Raw genomic sequence first — 7148 nt, 5'->3', positions numbered from 1 at the left:
AGGACACCGTTCTCAGGTGACACTAAAGAAAATGCCAGCTCACTCTGAACATCTGAATTCTTCCCTGCTCATCCGAGCTCGTGACATTCTTGTCAACACCGAACCGCAACCTTGATCCTCAACTTCAATTTTCCATGCCGCTCACTTCACCTATCATGCCGCTACACGAGAGTACAAGAATCTCATCATAACTCCTGAACCATCAATAGAATAAACACTTACGATATAAACCAATATAAATCTGAGGTACTCTGAACGGTAAGCTCAAGCTCTCAACTAGCAGTTACCTCCTCAACCTGAGTATATATAAAATGGACCTCACTAGATAGGCCGTCACAACTCAAATCAGGAAAAACACACGGATACACTGGTTTCTTGTCAAATATTACGCGCGACACTGCCGAGGCGAACAGCCTGATCCAAAAGAGTGTTTTGTAAAAATGTCGTGGCGAACGACCTGATCCCATCATAATGTGTGCATTGCCTTGGGTTGAACGACATGAACTATAGATACATCTATTATACTACCGAGGAGAACGACCCGCTCCCGTAAGAGTGTGGTACATAATCCTACCAAGGTAAACGACCCGATCCCATTAAAATAAGAAGCTTTAATGGGTCCTTGACCCCATTCACGAATAAATGTGTGAGTTCTATGTTTTTAAGGAAAACTTTTCGATGAAAACACATAGCGCGGGAGAAATTAGTAAGAGGAGCACAATTATTCCGCAGCTAATCATGTAGCTCGTTATCTCTATAATAGCAACTCTATCACCCTACGCAAGCCCAGTCTCAAGTCGTAACAAAATATAAAGGAATTTAATAGGCAAGAGACAACTCAAATAGTACAGTTATAACATGGCATGAACCTAAGTCTACCCGGACATAATCAGGAAATTCTAGCATACGCATGGACGCTCGTCACCTCATACGTGCGTAGCTCCCACAACATGTAACACATAAGAATATAACACCTACGGGGTAAATTCCCTCTCACATGGTTAGACAAAAGACATACCTCACTCCGAAGTTTCATAACCGCTCTAACGCCTCTCTAACACCTCAATCCAAATGCCCATTGATCCGAACTAGTCAAACAACCATGAAAACCAATAAAAATATACCTCAAAAACATTATTAATTAAATAATTCCCAGCTTCGCTCGAAAAGTCAATAAAGTCAACCTTCGGGCCCACGTGCCCAGATTCCGAATATTTTCGAAGAAAAACATTAACCCATAACACCACGAACCCAAATATAAAATTTATTCCTAATTCCATTTCTAAATTCATGGTTAAAATATTATAAATTCTAGGTTTTCCTCTTAAAATCCCACGATTTCCATGATTTTTTCATGTTAATCCATAAATAACTCGTGTATTTAACTTGCATAAGTGGGAATCACTTACCTCATGATTGACGATGAAAATGGTGCTCCAAAATCGCTCCAAAGTCGGCTCCCATGGAAGAAATAAAGTGAAAATGAGCCAAAGCCCTGTTTTTAAAACCACACTGCCCAGTTTGACCTTATTCGCGAACACAGCCTTACCCCTCTCGTTCGCGAAGAGCATCTTGCTCCAGCTCCAGCTCAAAAATTTTCCTTTCGCGAACGCGACCCCAGGAACGCGAACGTGATAACTTGGGATTCTAGTCTATTTTACACTCTTTTTTGCTTAAGTTTTTGATTAAAAGTGTATACAAGTAATCTCGAAAGCTAACATGTTATGCTTGTTTGCAGTGTTTGGTCAAAAAGAGACAAGGAAGTCAAAAACCAGCTCAAGAAGGAGTGAAAGCTGCACAAGTGCAAAACCGAGTCAACTAAGCGGCACAGCGGAAAATCAACCGTGGACGCGGAGGTTCCACCGCTGAGGCGCTCTTGATCTCGCGGTCCGCAGTGGCAAGGTTTAGAGAGATGCATATTGCAAGTCACCGCTGATCGCGGTGCTTTTATGCGGCAATGGTGCCTCTATCGTGATAGCAGAGCATTTACCGCGGTTCGCGGTGGCAAAGATTCAAAGAGATGCAATCTGAGGCTTTTCAAGTCACCGCTGAACGCGGTGGAATTATGCGGCAGCCGTGCCTCTACCGCGACATCGGTCATTTTATCGCGGTCAGCGGAGGAGAGATTCAAAGAGTCCGAAGTTGAGCTGAGGGTGAAGACCGCGGTCCGCGATTGATTTTATGCGGCCTCGGTAGGCTCACCACGACAACGGTCCATTTTCCGCTGTCAGCGGTACCTCCGTAGGGACATTTTTGTCCGAAAAAATTAGCTGTGTATAAATACTTCTTTTTCAGATTTTTAGGTCATCTGTTGTTTAGTTGAGCACTTGAATCGCCTACTTTTGCCTTTTTGAGTAATTTTATAGCTAGTTTAACAATTATTTTTAGACTTTTATATTGTAATTAATTTTTATGGGTTATTATTCATCTCAATCTTTGATTTTTTCAATTATTATGAGCAGCTAGACCCATTAGTTAGGGTTGTGGCTCAACCCTAGTGTGGGTATTTAATGGGTCTTCTATTTAACGGCTTTAGTATTTATGGGTGAATGATATTTGGCCTGATTTGTGCTTTTAATGTTGAATTGGTGGTTGCAAACACTAATTTGTGCCTTTTTGACTTAGGCTCTTGTTGAGAAAGAGAGCCCAACTTTAGGAAATTCAGGCCAATAAGGAATTGGGGTGCATTCTATCTCATTCAAGAGATTTATAGCCCCAATTAAAGGGTTAAACCTAGAGATAGTAATACCCGACTTGAGCCAACTTTGCTTGCACAATATGAACACCCAATTGGACTTGAGAAAGCCAATTAGGGCAAAGTCACTCAAACTACCGAGAGGTATAGAGTGAGTAGTTTCGTGCATTGTCTATATCACGATCCTAACTATAACAATTTTGCCCTAAGTTTTAGATCCCGTTAGGTACTCACCTAGGAGTAAGTCACTTCCCTAGTGCCTTTCCCTCAATTAAGAAAATCTTACAAAAAGATCATACTTAGTCTGATTACTTGCATCATTAGTATAAAAATTAGAATAGTGAACGAACAAGAATGATTGGAAGTGCAATTAAAAACATAACACATTGCTAAATTAGATAGGAATCCAATTCCAAACCTTTCTTAGCTCTCTGTGGATTCGATCCCGACCTATCGGGTAAAGCTACATCGATCGCTCTTGCCACTCTATTGTGGTGTAGGGTTGGCAAACAATGATCCTCTTAGAAATATTCCACCGAGGGAGGAGGTTGATGATAATGGAGAAGATGAGGTGCCTCTAGTACCTCAAGGTCAAAGAAGAGGCCGCCAGGCCAATGACAACATTCCAGACCCTCCCCCGCCTCCTCCAAGAGTCGCTCCTCGGGTGCTTCCAAATGAGGGCTACGCAAGTGCAATTGTCCCTCCCCGGATCCGGGCGGGCAATTTTCAAATAACAAATGTGATGTTGACTTTATTGGAGCAGCGAGGGTACTTCACAGCTCTCAGAATGGGGTCTTTTTACAGGAAGAAAATGGTAACATTTCTTTTATTTTATTTTTTTCACGTTAATAGTTGGGACTTGGGGTATAGTTAATTAAGTCGTGGCACAAATTACTCTTGGTGCCGAAGTTAAGAACACTCATGCATCAACTATCACATGCGAACATATTCTAATGTGAGTTTCTTACAATTACCTATTACAATAGCCTTTCAACAAAATTTGTTTACGTTTGACACAGGAAGTATCCTTGGGTTGTGACTATAATTTTGTTCCATTTATTGACTTCGTTGTGACACACTATATTACTCATAAAGCACTATAAATTCCATTATAGTGAGGACACTAAGTTACACTCTCAAAATTTTCTTCGAGTGAAGTCTTGTAAATCTGATCAAGGGTAAAAATTAATCATGGTTAAGTAATTTAATGCTATGAGAATTTATACCAATTAACCATAGTTAGTGGAAAGAAGTCTATATACAAATACATATCATGCATTATTTGGTATAAACACTTGGTATGGATAAATTTTATCATTATCAAGTGGTAAGCCAGTTAAAGAGGAAGTCCAAAGATCTTAGGTTCAGAGTAGATGAAAATAGAAGAATTAACCTAAATAGTCACTCACGCAATCACTTAAACAAAAATAGATGGCGGATGTATAATACATGTATAATATGTATATAATTATATATAACCAATGTACAATCTATGTATACTAGTTACGAAGAGTAAACCGTGAATCCGGCAGACTATTTATGTAAAGATACTTGTATTCAATTTAAATGTTGTGTTCATTTAACAAATGTATCTTGAAAATTCCCTTTTTAGTTCGAAGGTGCCCAATATTAAAGTTTCATTACTTTGCAATAAACCAAGTCATTGAAATATGAAATTAATCATATCAAAAAGATTGAACCATAGAATAATCTCCAAACTCCAATCCTTATTTCAAAAAGGTTTTGGGAAAGAATATTGAGGGGGAAGAGAAGTTGGACTAAATAAAAAAAATTAAGAAAAGATAGAGACTTGCAAACACTTCACAAAGAATTGTGTCAACTATTTTATGACTGCACTTGCACAACTGAATGCACCATGGCTCTTTCAGAAATAGCTTCTCTATATTCAAAGTAGGGGTAAGGTCTGCGTAGACATTACTGTGGCCAAACGCGCAGGCAAGTATACACGGTCGTCAAGTAATAAAGTGATAAGATAGAGTGTCAAACCTACGAAGACTTGTTATCAACTATTAACTAAATTAAACTATCCCATTTATCTAAATAAGAATTGAACCCAAAAGTAGTGATGCTAAAGTAATTAAACTAAAAAGAAAATAAGTAATGAACTCTGAACAAAGGAAGATTAGATTTTTATGTTATCAATGTAATGAAAACGATCCAGGGTTATGGGCTATCTAACATTCCTATTGTATTCTTCAATTGAATTGACTAACTAATTCATCTGGTTCGTTGGTTGATAGGGTTAATATTGCTTATAAGAACCTGTCGAGTTCTTACTCACCTATTCAAGCTAACCTAATACCTATATGTCTATGGAATTATAACTAACAAGAACACATTTATAATGGCTGTACATAAACCAAGCAAGGCAATTAGGTATATGTCTATCCTAACTGCGAATCCGTTCCCCGATGCCCAGGATCAAGAATTTGCTCTACTCAATCTTATGTGCAATCTAGAATTTTCACTTTCGAGTTCAATTCTAGATTTATTGATAGTATTCAATTGGTTATCAACCAATCAAATAATTAAGCGCATGATTGAATAAATAAACCGATACGGCAATTCAAGAAAGCAAAATCAATATCCGAATAACAATAGTCATGAAAAAACCACAACCCTAGAACGTGAAGTTTAGCTCCACATAGACATGGTAGCTAAACGACAAATCATACAAAGAAACATAAATATTACTCACTCTGTTCCATTTTATGTGAACCTATTTCCTTTTTGGTCTGTTCCAAAAAGAATGACCCCTTTCTAAATTTGGTAACAATTTAACTTAAACGTACAATTCTACCCTTAATGAGAAGTTTTTATAACCACACAAATACTCTGGGCCACTTTTTGACTTGTTTAGGACCATAAATTTTAGAAGTCTTCATTTTTTCTTAAACTCCGTGCCCAGTCAAACAAGTTCACATAAATTGGAACGGAGGAAGTACTAAGTTTGGTGGAAGAAAAAATAAAACCCGAACTCCACGGCGGCTCTGTGCTCTTCCTAGGTCAAAAGTTTCTCTAAGAAACGTCGTCCTCCTCTCTCCAAAATAGGTTTAGGACTCCTTATATACGAGATGGGTCTGTGTAGGGTCGAAATAACCTTGTGCAGCGCGAACTAGGACAATTATCGTCACCCAGCGTCCAGGGTAGCGCTAGGCACTAGCCCTGGCGCTGAATTAGGGGTGGCAATTTGAGTCCAAACTCATCTAATCCGCCTAGAGATTAATGGGTTGGGCTATAAACATTTTAGCTCATGAGTCACATTTGGGCTAAGCTCAAGTTAACCCATTATTTTTTATAGCCCATTTTGACCCATTAAGCAGCCCAAATACAACCCATGAAACTCCCCAAAATAAAAAGATCTCAACCCAATTTTATCTAGAAACTTACTTAGTTGCACCAATTTTAATTTTAATTTTTTTTTTTTGTATTTTCAATTTTCTGTTCTTTTGTTTTTCTCGGGCAAAGACTCCCTCAAAAAAAATATTTTTACTTTTTTTTTGTATGTTCAATTTTTTATTTTTCTGCACCACCCACCCACCCTACCCCTACTGTCACCCTCTCCCCCCGCGCGCAAACCCCCTCAAATTTTTTTTACTTTATTTTTGTACTTTTTTTATTTTTCCTGCACCATCCACCCACCCTACTCCCCCTACCCCCCCCCCCCCCCCAGCAAAATTTATTTTTCAACTTACACATTTTAAGGTAAAAGGTTTTTTTATGCAAGATGAGCATGGTTCTAAAACATGGGTCAAGTTGGGCAGGTTGGATTATGACCCATTGTTTAGCCCATCTTGACCCAGCCCATCTTAGCCCAAGTATACTTCGGGCTGGATTGGGCAATGACCCATTTATTGACCTAACCCATCTTAACCCGCCCAAATTCAGTCCAACCCGCCCATTTGCCACCCTAAGCTAAATCCAGTAGCCTGCCGCTTCTTTGTAAATGTTTCGCTGCTTCATTCTTTGTAGCGCTGGTGTGCCTAACTTTTGCTTTCGATTAATTCTTTCAAATTGTCGCTCTCTGTCATTTTCTTTCCAATGTTTTCATCCGTAATGAACATCACCTAATCACTTGGTCTCCTCACCTCTTAGTACAACATGTGGTATTAATGAGATACTCCAATACAAAATCCCAACTCAAGAAATTATCTTCTCAGTGTTTATTTGCATGAATCACTCGACCTCGTGTTTACACCAATGTTGTATGCCACCCTTTGACTCCAACTTTGTCATTTTTGTTCCAGATACACCTCTCAGGTACCTATATCATTTATTAATATTCAAATAAGTGTAACACCAATGATTAAGCTAAGTTGGGTATAATCAATATAAAATACAATCAAAGAGCGGTAAACATACGAGTAAAGTAGCATTAAAACATATATAAATATGTCCAACATCACGCTCCCTAGACTACACTTGTGGGATT

The sequence above is a fragment of the Nicotiana attenuata genome, unplaced genomic scaffold, assembly GCF_001879085.1.
Source record: "Nicotiana attenuata strain UT unplaced genomic scaffold, NIATTr2, whole genome shotgun sequence".
Taxonomy (NCBI): Eukaryota; Viridiplantae; Streptophyta; class Magnoliopsida; order Solanales; family Solanaceae; genus Nicotiana; species Nicotiana attenuata.
Note: the sequence above shows the minus strand (reverse complement) of the source record.